Genomic DNA, 15,276 nt, shown 5'->3' with positions numbered 1-15,276 from the left:
AGCTCACCTCCACTCATTCCAGACCATTTCCCACCTGCCTTGTCTAGGAAAGCAATGAGCAGCTCTCCCCAGTTTCTAGCATGATTGCCTTTACCATTTCATAGATTTGTTGTTGTTATAGCACTAGACTTAATCTTCTATTTTAGACATGTAACACTGGGAACTATAAATATAAAAAGCAGCAGTAAAATCTTCACACATTTAGCTATGGTTTTGCCTTGAAATTATATGAAAAGTCAAACAATGTAATTAAGAAGACATATTTCAGGTACTACAAATGTCATTGTAAATATTTATTCATCTTCTTGGGTTTTATTTTAGTCTAAGACATAGGTCCCTGATCCGACAGCTGCTGTGACCCAACAGCCTGAGAAGGAAGTCAGTATTATGTTGTGAGAGCAAGATAATAACTTCATGCAAAATTATTCTCACTGTTCATTTTTCTAAAGAGCAAAATCATTAAAAGTACAGCATAATGCTCTGTAATTATAATCTAAGCCATTTCCCCTGTTAAAAATACATTCTAATTGCTTTAAGTGAAAACACATCATTATAACTTCCCTTGAAAGGGGAACTAATAAATAGATTAGTAAAATCCTACAGTCAGTATATTAAATCATATTTATTCATTCAGCTGAGACTGGAACATGTAAAGTACCTCTTCTTATGGAAAGACACAATTAGGGAGAATGGCTGGCTCATGGGATTAGCTACGGGATTTTGAGTTTTCCACATCTAGCTTGGTAGTGTGAATCCTGCCCAGTTTGGTGTTGACTGAAGCTTATTACCATCTGCTGCCTGTTCAGTGTCCTACATAAAATGAATTGGTTGTCTTTGCCCAATTCCAAGCTCACAGGTGTCCGGTATTACAGCAACTGACAGTAATTAGCACACCTTAAGCAGTGTCAGCAAAGATGCAAAAGATTTCAAAAGTATAACAGAGATGCTTATGTAATTTGTTATGAGCAGTCTACCAAAGCCACACTTTGGGAAGAGAGAGGATGGTGGAATGGGTATTATCTCCACTCCTTGCTGTGCTTCTGCCAAATCACTGAATATAGATGATTGCATTCTTGCATAAAACTTTAAATGTCTAATTTCACTACATTTAAAAATCACAAGGAAGTAAAATGTCAATACCATTTATTAACTCTGAAAGCTTATGTTTTCTCATCTTAAAGGAGGATTTTAACAGTTAAAATATAGTTACTATAACTAGTATGGCTGTACTCAGAGTACCATTTTGGTGTGTACAATGAATTATTTCAGTTTCTACAACCCCTAGAGCACCTGTGCAGGCAACCACTGTAAGCAGGAAGACAGTAACAAAGAGAATTACGGATTAAATTATCCAGGTCCCTTATTATTAACCTCCATGTGAACAGGCCTGGTTCCTTTGCTCATCTCAGTAATCTCAGCTATAGTTTGTTTTGAGAAATAAGCAGTAACTCATACAAATGGCAAACTAATAAAGTGACAGAATAATTACCTTGTAAAAGCACTGTGTTGTTACTGTATCTGAATTATAGTAACATTAAGTATGAAATTAAAAGGATAATGAGTACTTGCCATGCACTTCACTCTCTAGCAATGAGTCCCTAGTTAAGCTAGTTATTAGTAACCACAGTCAACATGCTAGGTGCTGTAAAAGCTTTTCAGGAAATTTGGCCTGGTGAAAACTCCTGTATTTCAATGTTTGTTTTAGCTTCAGAATAAATGAAAACTTCAGTTTTCTGAAGTTACATAACAAAAGTTTTCAAGTAAACAACTGGAAATCTCTCACTTTCCAACACATAGATTTAGAATTAATTCCCAGTGGCAATGTGCTGCCTCTGCCTCATTTAAGTTGCATTTCAGGCTGCAACCATTCTCTCCACAGGCCAGAATCTTACATTGCCTATTACATGACTGCCATGATAACATGTACCCATAGGTCAAACTAAACTTTGTATCATGGGGGATGAATTTTGGTAAGGAAGCCCAGGAAAGGAAAAATATAAATTAAATATTTATTTTCATGTATAACAAATGCAAAATACAATATTTGTTTTAAATCTTTAAATTCAAATTGGAAATTAAACCCATCAATTTAAATTTTAAATTTACAGCTATTCTCTAATTTCTTATAAAAAAAAAAAAATTCCTATAGGAATTGTATTTCTTTAAAAGGAGTACTAGGAGAAACTTCCCAACTAGCCTCTAATTGTTCTCTCTGTCAGCTCCATAAATATTTCTCATTGTAGTCACTTAATTCCAGTGGTCTTCCATAAAGCAAACAAAACCAGCCAGATTTGAAACTTCATATTTTTTTCAAATACTAAATTTGAAGCTTTTCTTGAGTTTTCATATAGTTTTTTAAACATTCAAACTGTTCAGTAATTTTCCTTTGGTCTCTTACATAAAGATGTCCCTTTTTGGTATGATCTGCATTTAAATCAGTGGAAAACTTCCTGTTTATTCCAGAAGAACATGATCAAGACCTTATTGTTTGCAGGAAGAGATCTGCTGAAACCCTCTAAGGAAAGTTGACCTTCTAAGAGTTTTAGTCCATGGAGCTTGAGAGTTTCCTTTCTTCAAGAGGAAAGATGGTCATTTGGCTAAAGCATTAATGGGAATCATCTTGTTCTTCAGATCCATGTCCCTTTGGATGATAAATGACAACTATCAGGACTCTGCGTTCTCATGACACGAAACACAAATCTCTTTACCGAAACCTGAAAAATGTGGATTTTAACAGGACAAAGAGACACTGTGCCAAGTTCTGTGAGAGTCCAGTCCACAAACTGGCACTAGGTTTCATATATATTTTGTACATATCATTCAAAAATAATAATAATATGCATAATATGCAATGATGTACATGCGTAGACAGTAAAATACAGCAAAACAGCTGCTGAGGACATGGTTTAGTGGTCGACTTGGCAGTGCTAGGTTAACAGTTGGACTCAATGATCTTAAGGGTCTTTTCCAACCTTAATGATTCTATGATTCTATGATTTCCTGTATCTGAAATGAGTTAGTCTGTGCTATGAAGATTAGTTCTAGATGAAACAAAAATATTGAGTATCTATTCACAATAGACAAGCCTTATGGAAGAGTACATAGAATTTATAATTCACTGAGCATCTTTTTTAAAACAACAAAAACCCCAAAGATAAAGGGAAGAAAAACAAAGGAAAAATGACTGTGTAAATTGTAGCGGCTTTTAGTTAGGTATCTAATTAGTCAAAATGAAAAGTAGAGATGGCAACCTGCTTAATTTAGCAATTTGATTTACTCTGATCTGGAATAGCTTCTGCATATTTTACATGTCACCTTTACAGCAGAAAGGTTATCTCACCAACAGCACTTTGTATTCACAGACACTCTTTCTCCTGCTATAACTGAACACAGGGCTTCCTCTGTGTATTTTTCTGCTTTCCATTGACACATGATCAAGGTTAGTAATATATTAAAGATCAAGTTAATAATGTTGAACAGTTTCAACAGCTGAAAAAGTATCTGTATTTCCTACTTCACTTCAGACAATGGAACTTTGGTAGCTATAGAGAAGGTTCTTGTCAATATCATCACTCAGTCCATCTAGCTACCTTATCTTTCTCATATACATACATTTGCATACAGAGTCTCTTGATAGACATAAGCAGGCTCCACTTAGCTTCAGTGAGATTGACTGCAAGAAGCAGCTATAGCTGTATAAATATCTGATGACTCAAACTTCTACCTAAAATGCAAGAAAATAATTCATGCTTCAACTTGCTGCAAGTATAGGGCACAATCCAGCTCTCTGCAGAAAGCCAACAACAGAACACAATGTATAAAAGACACTCACTCATACTGCTAATACAAATTGAGAATAACTCAAAGGGAAAGGCTCTATTTACTGAACATTATATTATAAATTTATTTCCATCAGGGGAGGTTTAGTTACATATTTTCTTAAAGTTTAATCACACTGTTAAGATGAAATTGTAGTGTTATAATTAAGATAGAGCACTTTCATGATTAAGAAAAACCAAATTATTTAGTAGTTGGCAAATATTCAAATATTACTATTAATGTAGTATTTTTAAATGAAGACTGAAAAGAAGAAACTTAAGTCTATGATATGTAAGCTTTTATATATGCTTTTAACTAACATCATCGAATAGACTTCATTCTTAAAATGCAGATGATAATATACTTTGTGAGAAATTAAAAACCAAATATTTTTAATATAGAATTTTAATTTGCATCCAATTCAAACATATTTTCACCTGAATTTTGGCCTGTATTTGGGAAAAATACCGAATTCTAGAAAAATAACAAAGAATTCACATAGCTGCACAACAGATGCAGGTTTTTGTTAATGCCATTACGAGAAAAAGAGAGAAATGATGAAGAACTTTCTTAGTCAAAGTTAATTTGTTTTTTGTAAATAAACTTAATGATATACGTTAATATTTTGACAGCTCTGAATATCAACCAGACATATCCACCCTAAGTTGTAAGGAAAATGTGTGCAAGCCAATGTAAGTAGGTTGGAATAGGTGTCTCAGCTTTCTCTTAAAGCAATTGAGTTTGGCTTGTGCAGAATGGGTTTCAAATGGAAAAATCACATTCTACATTGTAAGAGGCCACTGGCTTGCCATTTGCTTTGTGATTAAATGGCACAGGCACCACTATAATGAGGCAGTCTATCAAAGTCTTCTACCTGGTTGTTTACACTCCATGAGACTGTATGAATGAAGGTTTTTAAAGTTCTCATTAAGTCCTTGGCTGCTGTGCATGCACAAACACAAAGCCAATTATTTTAAAGGTACATGGGATTTTACTCTTTTTATCTTTCCTGAGAGCATTACTGCTGTTGCTTATGCTTCACTGAACAATACAAATAGGGACAAAATTCCTGTCTTTCGAGCGGTCTGTTACAATTATCCTATTTATGCATAATATGTGTTCTAATATGTAGACATCAATGCCTTAATTTGAATTTTCAGTTGCAATAGTAAATTCAGGGGGGCAGAGAAGATTTAATGAAATTACATAGATATTTTAAATAAAAATACCTAGCTGGCTGAATATGCGCATTCCTGTATACTATTTCCCTTCTCTAAATAATTTCTGTTTTTGAGGAAAAATCTTCTCTTTTTTTATTTGAAGAAAAGATTACATCTATTCAGTGACCCTGCCACCCCCTGGTGGGGTAGCTATTATTCTATTATTGTTTCTTCTGTCTGTAGAATGGTTTTCTCTCTTCTTTTTTCTATTTCAGACCCTGATCATATAAACACTTCCACAAAGACAAATTAATTTTTTAAGGAGTTGATTTAAGAAAACTATTGCAACATTTGCTGAACTAATTTCTGAGCTGACAAGGAAGAAACGTCCTGAATTCCAAAAGTGGCAAGTCAAGTGACTCATATCTCCCTATTTTCTTCAGGTGAGGTTATCCATCCTGAATCTCAAGTCCTCTACAATGTACTCCTATATTCAATGGTGACATCTATGATTTTTTTTTTTATTTATTTTTACATTGTTTCAGCATTTAAGTGTTTAGTATAAAGTCACTTTTTTCTCAAGGAAGAAAAAGAACTTGCAACCTAAGGGCGCCACTTTTTTTAACAGAATCACAAATGTTTTTGCAGATATAAAACAGAATAAAATAGGTTCTGCATCATGTATTTCAGGGGATTTATCTTAAAGAACTCCTTACATAAATATATTTACCTCTAGCGATATTTTGTTATGGACCAAGCAGGCATTTCATTAGTAAATTTGAATGCTCCAAAAGCTGGGAGGCTAAATTCAAACACTCTGAGTTTTGGAAGAACAGCTTAATCAAAGTAAGTTAATATATCATCAGAAACTACATACATATATTATCACTGAAATTTGTAAAATAATTTTTAGCAATATTGCTATTGTTCAACAGAAATAACCTCCCTCCCAATCACTAACATCTGTTACAGTTGAAAATTAATTCATTATATCCTCATTTAGAGAAAATAAGAATATGTATCTATCTAAGCCATAGATTTATTGTTTCTATCTTTACCTGAGACACTGAATTTGCATTAATTTCTCATGCAGCAGATGAAGAACTTTCAGTTAGGAAGGCACACAATTTATCCTGAACCCATATTTAATTCATCGATCTTAGAAGATGAAAGTAGCAACCAATTTTCCTGAAAAAGAATAGAAAGATTTGTCTGAAATGTGAAGTCTTCTGTACTTTCTTTCAGTTGAAATTGAGATAAGAAGTTTGAACTTTGATATAAGTATATAGCTCATGTCATTAATCTTCCTGTGTCAGAAAACATGTCACCAACCAAAGAAGTTGTATTTCAGAAGAAATGAGGTGCATGACTAAAGAGCATATACTGGTACTACACAGTATAACATAGGGAGAAAATAACTTATATAAGCTAAAATACAAAGGCAATTTATCTAAGTATAATTGTCTATATTAAACTAAATTTTGAATACATATTTGGATTTCCAAAAGACGTTTGATGCTGGCTATTAAGGAAACAAGGCAACCTTGATGTAAGAAGGAACATCATGGAATGGATAAATAGAGTAAAAGATGGGAAACAGCGGTGGGAGCACACGTTCAGTCCTTGCAATGGAGGAGGGTCAGCAGTGAAGCTCTGCAAGAGTCTTCACTGGGTCCAGTGCTGCTCACCATGTCCCCTGGGACCCTCATAAGAGGGCAAGTAGTGAGGCAACTGGTGACGATATGCTGGTGCTGGAGACAACCGGGATGAGGGCAGGTTGTGAGGACACACACCAGGCACTTCTGAGCAACCAGGCACTGAAATGGCAATACTGACAATACTGCAATGGCAATAGTATGTCAAAATTCAGCACAGAAATACATCAGTTAACACAAGCCAGGGAACCAGGCCCATCTATTTTAGGAAATTAGAGGCTTTAAGCCTCAGCATCAGTATAGAGAGTTCTGTAAAACCATCAGCTCAGTCAGAAAGGCAAATCAAGTGCTAAAACGATTAGGAAAGCAACAGAGAAACATGGAGAGCATTTTTATGTCACTCAGACCATGGTTCACCCACATCTGAGCTCATCCCATCTTTCATTCCTCTCCAAGATGGAGAAAAGGAAGGGTCAGAGGGGGAAACAAGAGCTATCCCAAAGGTATGAAACAGTTCCTGTCAGAGGACCAAGGAGGCCTCTTCAGCCTGGAGAAGGGATGGCGTGGCTGGGAGAGTAGGTAGCTAAAGTGCAGATTACTGAGATCAAAAGTGACGTGGTGTGAGAGAGCTGGGGTTAAACTATTCACCAACTTTCCAGTAGAGGAACTGAGGGTAGGAGATGAAGACAGCAAGATTCAGATTCAAACCAGTCACAGGAGGTGGTTTGTCTGGCAGTGGGTAGGAAGCCATAGACGTATTTTTGGCAAAGAGTATTGTGGATGCAAAAAGTCAGCAGTGGATTCAAGGGAAGGCTGGACAGGTGCTGGAGGAGGGATCTGTTAAGAGTTACCAAGCAGAGAAACCATGAAAGACTTAGGAAAGCTCATGAGTGAGAAACTGTTGGAGGCTGGAACACCAGTTGTGAAAAATATTGTTGTTTTGCTTTTACCGTTCACTGCACATCAGTTTATGGGCACTGATGGAGGAAAACAACCAAGATAGATGCCCTTTTCATCCTTATGACCTATAACGTATCTTATGTTTATGAATTGGGTCAATACCCAAGAAGTCTCCTCTCTGCTCTTGGTAAAAGTCTTGAAGATTGGACCAGGCTCTGAGCAACCTGATCTAGTTGAAGATGTCCCTGCTCATTGCAGGGGTGTTGGACTAGATGACCGTTAAAGGTCCTTTCCAACCCAAACTATTCTATGATTCTATAATTCTATGATTAAAATGAAATGAGAACTTCAGGCTCTGTGTTTACTCAAGATTTGCAGCCTAACTCCTGATAAAAACGGTGGCTGAGTTTTCTGTCAATGACAATTCAAAAGTAACAACATCCCAGTTTCTGCAGTCATTTATCTTTTCTTCAAATGCCTTCTTGTGCTAAATCTTACCTTTTGCAAAATACGACACAACTGCAGGCAATGACATCAAAGAGATAGAATGCAAGCATGCAGAGGTATATCTCTACACTGACTAACCTGCCTTTTTAAAGCTGCTGAAAAGCACCATTGTGCATCCTGTGCATTCTCAACTGAAAGTCAGTGATAACCCTATAGCACTTTCCTGTAGGTGACTAACTTTGTTTATAAATTCTTCAGACATGAAAAATTAAAATGTCATTTCTGACACTGCCTCATCTTTACAAAACTCATATATCTTTCAAAAACAAGCTGGAAGGCATAGCACATAAAATGTAACATCACACCATAACAAAAAAAAACCCCAACCCACCACCCCCCCAAAAAAAAAAAAAAAAAAAAAGAGAAGAAACACATAAAGCACACACGGTCTTTTTTTTTTTTTTTTTTTAAATGTCATTAAAAGCAGATCCAACTAAGTACTTAGTTGCCAAAAGGAAAACTTGGATGTAATGAATGCATAAATCCAGACCTCTGACCTAAAAAATCCTGTAAGCTTCCCAGTCCTAAAAGAAACAAACTAATCTTAAAATACTAAAATACAGTGACTAAAAGACTGTTTCTAAACAAGTTAGAGAAATATCAGGGAATTCTTTGGAATACTTGACCCTACTGAGTGATTGGACATGGGCAAGCTGAGCCCTTAAGGCCCATTCCAGTTTCCACAATACAACTCTGTGGACAGAACTGCACCTTTTTCTTGCCTATAATTAAGCAAGAGTAAAATACAGCAACTATCCTTTCCTCTCCTTATACTTGATTGTGTAGATGATGGCACACCTACGATATAGGAGATCCATGTCTGGATCTTCAAACAAATGTTTTCTTCAGGATAACAGAAAAGTTAGCTATCGACATGTTTTTAAAGAGAAAATGCTGATTTTTTTTTTTTTTTTAAAGGATTTTAAGTGCATTCTCCAACTAGAGGTTATTAAGCTATGTTTCTGAATAACCATTCAGAAGAGAGAGAAGGAATAACCTTATGCTACAATTTTCCACACTGAGCACTTATGACCACTCCTTAGTCAGCATATTTTGGAACCCAACCTGAGCCACCTAGGCTTCTCAAGGGAAAGCCAATGAACCTAACTCTAAAATTTGGCATTTCACTTCAGAAGCCAGAGCCGAAATGCTGCTTTTTAATTGTATAGAATATTCCCTGACCTAGCCTTTAAAAACATGCTATAGTAATAGGGTTTACATTAATTTACAAATTAAAATGTATACAAATATGTAGTGCTGGACTCCTATTATCTGATGCAATGCACATTTGAAAATCTCTTCTTAAATCAAAAGAATAATAGTGGTAAGTGCTTGTTTGGAACCTAAAAGAAACATCAGAGGAAAAAGGACAAAGTAAAAATGGATCAATGGGATATTTTTTTAGGAAAACAAATCAAATAATCTGATTCTCACTTTTGCTGTTAATCATCATTGTATTGTACATATTACCATGTCACATTAAAAATCTTAAGGCTGCCTGTGTTGCAAACTCTGTTTTGGCAGACCATATCACTTAAATTCAACTCCTCCCCCCCTCCCTCCCTGCAAAGTTGGTGACTATGTTTTTGTCAGATGAAATATTAAATCTCTGCACATTCAGTTTTTATTTCAGCTGGAAATACTGTTTGTATAACTTTGTTACACACACTGTAACCATTGTGAATGTGTAGAAAGCCTTCCCTGAAACAAAAGCCTGGACGTGTTTGATTTGGAGACAAGAAAAGGTGTGTAGCAGAAAGTGTACACATTTTTTCTATAACAATTACTGCAGATTTTTCTTTCTTTGTTACAGAACAGTGTCATTAAAAGTATGATTCGGAATATAAGTTTCTATGGTGTTCTTACATGTCAACTTCTGTGTGAAGGATATTGTAGATTTCTTTTACTTAAGGTTTGTGGTTTGTTTACTCTTGTTTTATTAACAGACAGCAAACAACTCATATGGGACAATTTTGTGCAAGAATTTCTAGAAGATAATGTTCCAAGAAAATTGGCACAATAGTACTTCAATTGTGAAATTGAAAATGTCAATTAGCTTAGGGCTTCACAATCTTAACGTTGGCAGAAATTCATAGCACTAAATCAGCAACATCAGCAAAACTGTAATTTGTGAATTGATTGACACAGTTTTCATTACTAACAGCTAAAGTTAAGTACAAGCATGAGTGACTAGTCATGAATCTCCATTAACAATACCAACCTGGAAAATATCAGTAATAACACACAGAATAAAATAGATGTGAGCTGAGAGCTCATTGTTAAAACACTACTTTGTTACTCTTACTGTATTTAATGGAAAAAATTGGTATTCATTCATTAGTTATATATACAAAATACATTAACCTCAAACAGAATCTCATAGATGGTTTAAACCTGTTTCCAGTTACATGACTGATACCCTTTCTGATAATTTTAATAGGATCAAAAGCTATTAAGCTACTATGTTCCTTCTCCAGCACAGATAAGGAATAAGGAAGTCCTCTATGAACTTGCTATTAAATATATAAATAAAAATCTATTTCATGATATGCCTAAGTTTTTTTTTTAATATCTTGTAATTTAATAAAATTACACAATTTATACTAGTGCAAGATTTGTAATGTTCTGATTTATGACTGTGTGGTCTAAAGCTTCAGGTTTTATCTGTAAAAATATCATTAATATCTTTTTCTTTTCTCATTTTTCCTTCAGATTATTAGCATTATCTTTAAATAATTATTAATTAAAAGGTTTTTATGCAGTGAGTGTAAACTTACAGAGTAAAAATCAATTGCAAACGTATTTGCAACAGGAATTAAAATCCACCTGCCAAGCAGCTGCTTTTTAAGTTCTTAGCTGTCAATGCTGAAAACAAATGAACTTAGGGAGAATGTTGTTCTTCAAGACAAATGCTAACCATGCTACAGTATACGTCTTGTTTATGTTAATTGTACAATGCTTACAAATGAATTGCTTTTCAGCCAGACCTCCCCAGTGAAATAAACATTATTCCTCCCAATTTCCAGATGTTACTTCTTATTCTTCTTTCAAAGAGTGAAATCAACATACTTGTAAAATATTAACATTATTAAAATCCCACAACATGCAGATTACATGAGTTATCCGAAACAATCTGAGGGATAGTACCCAGGATTTAAGTTTGGACAGGAATTAGGAAAACCTGGTCGTGTGTGTAAACATCTTCTGCTACAGTGTAGCCAATGTACAGTTGCTCAACAATTTTTTATAGTTAAGAAATAATATATTCCCTGTTTTGACAATATGTATCACGAATTTTAGGATTTTAACTGAAAGAGTTACAATGGAAAAAGTGACATTTTCTAAGGAAAGCAGACATGTCACAAAGAATTTAATTTAGTAGAGAGACATCAAACAGAGTTTTAATGGAAAATTCAACTATTCATAAACACAGTCCCTTACAAGCTATCTAGCAATTACTTAGTTATACTTCTTTTAGAAACTATTCTTTGTTTCTCTCTAGTGCCACTCCTAGAAATTTTCCCATAGAAGTGAAATCTGGATCCTTTTTTAAAGGCTATGTCTACATCAGCAAGTGAAGAGATACCATGGGTTTGTAGATGGCGCTAAGGACCCGGTGTCCACACAATATGCATTTCACTTGGGATTTCCATCTTGTTCTATTAATGAAGTGCAGATTGGAGTGCATTAGGTACACCCCCAGCAGAGCTTTGGAGATGTTTTCACTTAAAAGAAATCTTTACGAATCCAAGATGGCTTCGTAATGCAAACCGAAGCCTAAGCAGGGACCAAGAAAGGTCCTTCTACTCCAAATGAAATGCTAAGGCAGATGCACCCTTAGAGATCTGTTTGTGATAAAAACAGATCAATGAAGGTGATCAAAACCAGATTAGAAAACAGTAAGATTAAAACAATAAGATTAAAAACTTTTGTCAAAAAAAAAGGGCTTGCCTTACTAATTTTCTCAGATATTTGTCTAACTTCACTTTCAAAATGCATAAATATAAATATTTTATATTACAACTAGTGTAGATGATTTAAACAACATTAGTGCTGACACTTAGAAGTTGTGATTAGAAATGTGACTTCCTTAAATTAAAGCTCTGGGGAAAATTATGAAAAAAAAATTGTATAGCTTCTACTTAAAATACAAATTGCCAACAATTAAGTCATAGAAAATATCTCAATTGGAAAAAAAAAAAAAAAACACCATAAATCACACTTTCAAGCTTTTATAATGTGTTTTTAGTCATCTGGAAAGCAAAACATTGTGTTGATTCATAAAATTTGAAATTTCAGACTGTTAAGAAAGTTCTTTTTTATATGCAATGTATACATTATGAGGGAATGCTCATGCAAGGAAGCTGACATTTTGCTATTTGTTTCTTCTGGGTTGAGAATGTTACTACTGAGTTCATAAACAAAATAGTGACCATCTAAAGCAAAAAAACCCCACTCAATTACAAAGAAAATTCTTAAAAATTTTCAACTAATAACAAAGTGAATAGAAAGGACAAAGCTCTTTCTCGGAAAAAAAAAAAAAAAAAGAGGAAAAAATCCACTACTGTTCCAAAATATAAGAGATGCTATATATAGTTTCTCTCAACTAATGAGGGCAAAATGTTACCTTTGGATGTGTTTATTGAAACTAACCAGAAAGATCAATAAATATGCTTTTCTATAACTCAATTCACTGCAATCAAGACTGTTTCTAGCAAATAAGCCTAAATATACTGTACAGGTAACCTGTCACTGTCTACAGTAACAGATTTTGTCTGTGTTGGCCAAATTTTGTGAGCTTTGGTTGGTTTTTTTCTGACATACAGAAAGAAAATATAGCAACAATGGGTAAGACTACTTGGCTTGGTTTGGATAATTAATCTTACTAATTTTCACAGAATATAAAGGAGGAACACTAAAACCCAAAAATGTGCCAGAGCTTCCTTTGGCATTTTGTGAAACAATTCAGAAACTAAGCTTATATTTGCATGCTTATTTAGTACTAGATTATTTTATTACAGTTTATATAAATTCATTTTTCAAAGATCCCTTGCTCTATCTGTGTCCACATCTGAAGAAATGAATTCATGCCTGTGGAGTTATACCTTACTCCATATTAGTCTCATATCTTCCTCAAAACTACTGTTTCCTGTAGCTTCAGCTTAATGCTATTGAAATAACTGATTGGATTATACATAAAAACCAGAACAAAACCAGAAACTAGGCTTCTCCCTTAGTTCTTCATGTGTACAGGTTAGGCTATTTACGTGTGCTCAATTTGCATTTCCTTTGAGCAGGAATTTGTATTTTTTTTAAGCACACATTAATGGTAATAGAAGTAAAATTAGAAGCACAGCTGTGGGATCTAGGTCTCCAGCACAAAGCAAAAACAGATGGAAAAGGATAGTGAAACTGTTTGGATTTTAAGGAACTTTCCTTCTGTGAGCAAAGACTATCACAAATCATCTGAAAAGGAGATATTACAGCACTGATTTTTGATGAGTTTTCAATGTCTTATTGGAAAGGGAAAAAGATGCACATTTACCTATCACAGCTAACAATCATCTCTTTTCTATGCAAAAATAATATCAACTTTTTTTTCATTTTTTTCTTTTTTTTTTTTAAGGAAACATGCATTTTCAACATGACAGCTCTGAACTGAGGTATTATATGACAGTATATAGTATAGACTGCAGCCAGGTGTTCAAAAGTAATGAAAATTAAATGGGTAATTACAAATGAGGACACTGATATGTTAGGCAACTTGGAAATTGTGTTAAAAAAGATAATTAGTTGAATACATTCTGGTATAGAAATATAAGAATGACATAGCATGTGATACCATGGTGCTTTAAAGAAGAAACAAGATAATTAAGCTTAATAATTAAAACATCCACTCAGTAATGTTAACTTCAAAGAGATGAACTACATATAAGTATTTAAGTTAGTAAACTGAAAGTAAATGGAGCAGTTAAAAGGTTAAAGTCTTTTTAAGTAGGATTTGAATTATTTAAAACACTAAGGTAGAACATCAAATTGAATATATATGACATATCTGAAAAGGACCAAAAGAAAGCTGACTTTTTTAACAATCAGAAACAGGCAGAAATAATTTATAAATTGCATTCTTTAAAAAGTGAAAGCTGTGTCCAGCTGAAGAAAACAGAGACAAGCATAAATTTTAACAAGTTCAATGCAAAATTGTAAGTCAGGCCAAACAATATCTTGAGACATAAAAACCTTAAAAAAAAGAACATCCAATGCCAGGGATCCTGCAGGGCCAAAAGACTATCAGTGTGTAAAAGAAATGTTCAAAGAACATAAGGCTGTAAGAGAAAAAATAAAATAAGAAATTAAATTAATTCTTTGCATCAATCTATCAGGGACCTTGAGCAACATGCAAACCACTGTTTTGGTTTTGGTTGGGTTTTTCCTGGCATTAAATAAGTAGCTGTCTCAGTGAAAGCAGAAAGGAGGCTTTGGAAAATAATCAATAAAATGAATCATAAAAGATTACTACAACCCAACAGCACTTATACAGGAGCCAAGCAACTCAAGTGCAAGAACTCCAAAAGATTAAGCAAAGTGAATGAATTAGCCTTTAGACTGGTCCCATTACCAAGATAATAAGCAGGAAATGTGACAAAAAAATTTTCTTCCAAGAGATTGGGTACGAACTGTGGAAATACAGGGCAGAATGCCTGGCTTCCACCCCAGTCAAACTAGTCAAAAACAAAACAAAGAACAGATTGAATAGGAAGGGATAAGTATTGTAAAATTGTGAAATGTTAATGTATCTTTTGGAACCAGGGTTTGATTCTCAGAACAGACATGGTACAGCTAGAAATGTATGGAGAAAGGAAATAATAGTTACTTAAAGTACATAATGGCTTCTGTAATGGGATAGGCTAAAATGATGGAAATGCCTTGGTCTGGAAAAGGCATGCCTGAGGAAAGAGATTGTGTAAGCACATAAAATCATGACTGGCAAGGTGAAGATGGATAGGGAATAAGTCCTCACTGTTTCATAATGCAAAAAATTAGGAGCATCACATGAAACTATTTTTTCAGTAAATAAAATATTAAAGGAAGTACTCTTCATATCCCTAAAAATAATCTTGTGGAACTTACTGCTCTTGCTATATCAGATGCCAATGTAGGCAAATTCAGAGGGAAATGCTCACCAGGGGGTAGCATTTATGACACTATTGATGAGTTCCTCAGGTCAGAAAACA

General features: G+C 34.4%; 1 protein-coding gene across 1 annotated transcript in view; it reads right to left on the bottom strand.

The window, feature by feature from the left end:
* Positions 1–15,276, bottom strand: part of DOK6 (docking protein 6) — a gene marked incomplete at both ends in the record, with an annotated part of 260,265 nt that overhangs the window by 182,618 nt on the left and 62,371 nt on the right. The gene's annotated exons all lie outside the window — the stretch shown is intronic.

Source organism: Platalea leucorodia (assembly GCF_965183815.1).
Source record: "Platalea leucorodia genome assembly, chromosome: 1".
Taxonomy (NCBI): Eukaryota; Metazoa; Chordata; class Aves; order Pelecaniformes; family Threskiornithidae; genus Platalea; species Platalea leucorodia.
Note: the sequence above shows the minus strand (reverse complement) of the source record. Positions and strands in the feature narration are given on the sequence as shown.